The sequence below is a fragment of the Sinocyclocheilus anshuiensis genome, unplaced genomic scaffold (assembly GCF_001515605.1).
Source record: "Sinocyclocheilus anshuiensis isolate Anshui unplaced genomic scaffold, SAMN03320099.WGS_v1.1 C33096715, whole genome shotgun sequence".
NCBI classification, from domain to species: Eukaryota; Metazoa; Chordata; class Actinopteri; order Cypriniformes; family Cyprinidae; genus Sinocyclocheilus; species Sinocyclocheilus anshuiensis.
This window is the reverse complement of record NW_015621707.1, coordinates 1-1,884: the sequence shown is the minus strand read 5'-3', so window position 1 is coordinate 1,884 and position 1,884 is coordinate 1. Positions and strand designations below refer to the sequence as shown.

Sequence of the window (1,884 nt, the reverse complement as noted above, 5' to 3'; positions counted from 1 at the left end):
TTTTTTTATACCTCAATTTTTTTTTACAAAATTCAGCCAACAGACTTTTCTCTGGGACAGGCATGCTGGAGTCCTCTAATCATCGAGTCAGCTTAAAACCGACACTTTTTTTTATGAATCTATATGTTACAGTATAGGAAAAAAGATGTGTTGCTACTTCCATTTCATGATGACTTTAATGTAGCTATCACTTTACTTTACAAAAGCAGCTGCACTGCATATTGAAACTAGTCAAATGTATAATATCTTTTTATTTTAATTATTTTTATTAGTATTTTTTTTATATCAAAATGATATCAGATTGTTTAATTTATTTAAAATCAGATAAATTGAAAAGATTATTTGATCCACTAATAAGCATACAAAGACACATAGGGGCCTACAGGTATTACACAAATAGAGTATCAGGCTGTTAGCGTAGCAACATGCTAACATCATTCTCTATTGAAATCAACTATTTCAATACTGAGCTACTGCGTTCCAAATTGGTTACTTTTGGATTTCCATAATGTTTGTTGTACATTTTAACCATTCTGTTTTCTGTCAATATCAGGATTCCAGTGAGGGAAGGAGACATGTCCCAGGACAAGCCAAACTATCCTATAATGGGGGAGAATAACCCCCTTCACAACAGTGTCTATGGGCCACCCAAAACTGATGCCTTTGGAATGCCTCTGCCCAACTATAGCCAGGGTCCAGGGGCACCTCCGTATGCAGCACCAGGACCCTACGGCCAGCCCGGTTACGACCAGCCTCCAGCACCTGGGTTCGGCCCTAGTCCGTACCCACAGATGCCATATCCACAGATGCCGTACCCACAGGGGCCCTACGTTCAGGGGCCGTACCCTCAGAGTCCATACCAGCAGGGGCCCAGCCAGCCTGCCTTTGGTGTAGATTCTAATGGTAAGTACCATTAGGAAGTTTACAGGAGAGGAAAAACTCACAGTTTTTTTGGTCTTCTTGAAATTTCCACTTTAAGATTTTACTTGAAGTTCTTTAAAATATTGTACACAGGTTGAGCAATTTAGTTTTATAACGACAGATAATCCTCAGTGTTACTCTCTTAGGAGTAGTGAGTGGTGTCCCTGCTGAGTTCAGGTGTTGCCAGGTTGAATAAGCGTGTTTAGTCAGTGTGTACTCTGTCCTCCTGAGGGTTATTCAAGGTAAAGTACTTTGCCGAAGAGTTTCAACAAAAGATTACTAGCCCTGTTACGACTGTTCCTTTCTTACCTTATCCCTAGTGCCTGCTGTAACAATTAGGATGTCTTTTCAAGTGTATTATTACGATGTCTAGCTGGTGCTGTTGGTGTAGTAGATACTATAAAATGTGCTTTCCTTTCCAAACCTATAAAACTGTTTAAATCTGTCCTGTACTTCAGTTTTCCATTTCTGTGGGTGTTTTATTGAATGAGCATACTGGACGGATTTAAATACATTAGAATGTTGTGAGGGCTCTAACATACATTAGATTTCACCCATCACATGTATTATTTGTATTTGTTTTTTTTGACAGCTTCTATGGAGAGCCCTGGATACAACGGTGGAGATGGACCCCCCTCTTACTATGGCAATGATGAGTTTGGGAACTCTGGCTGGGAAGATAAGAGTATCCGACAGGCCTTCATTAGAAAGGTAAGCAGTAAAAACGAAGTATACTTTGGGCTTAAGAGACGAATTCAGGAGGGGTCTTTATTTATTTATTTTTATTTAATTGATTTGAAATGGATATGTAGAAAGAGTCTCGTGATCCAGGTAAAATGAGCAAGAATGAACCTTGTCACATTTCCAGGGTTCTCAGATGCGGAAGTTGTCATAGAATTATAATTTTTTTTAGGATTCTCATTTGCTTAAATATAATATCTATATATATATATATATATATAT

The 1,884-nt window shown here is 38.4% G+C and overlaps 1 pseudogene; it reads left to right on the top strand.

The window, feature by feature from the left end:
* Nucleotides 1–558: 558 nt before the first annotated feature.
* On the top strand, nucleotides 559–1,632 carry LOC107683257 (protein lifeguard 1 pseudogene; annotated as a pseudogene).
* The last annotated feature ends 252 nt before the right edge of the window (nucleotides 1,633–1,884 follow it).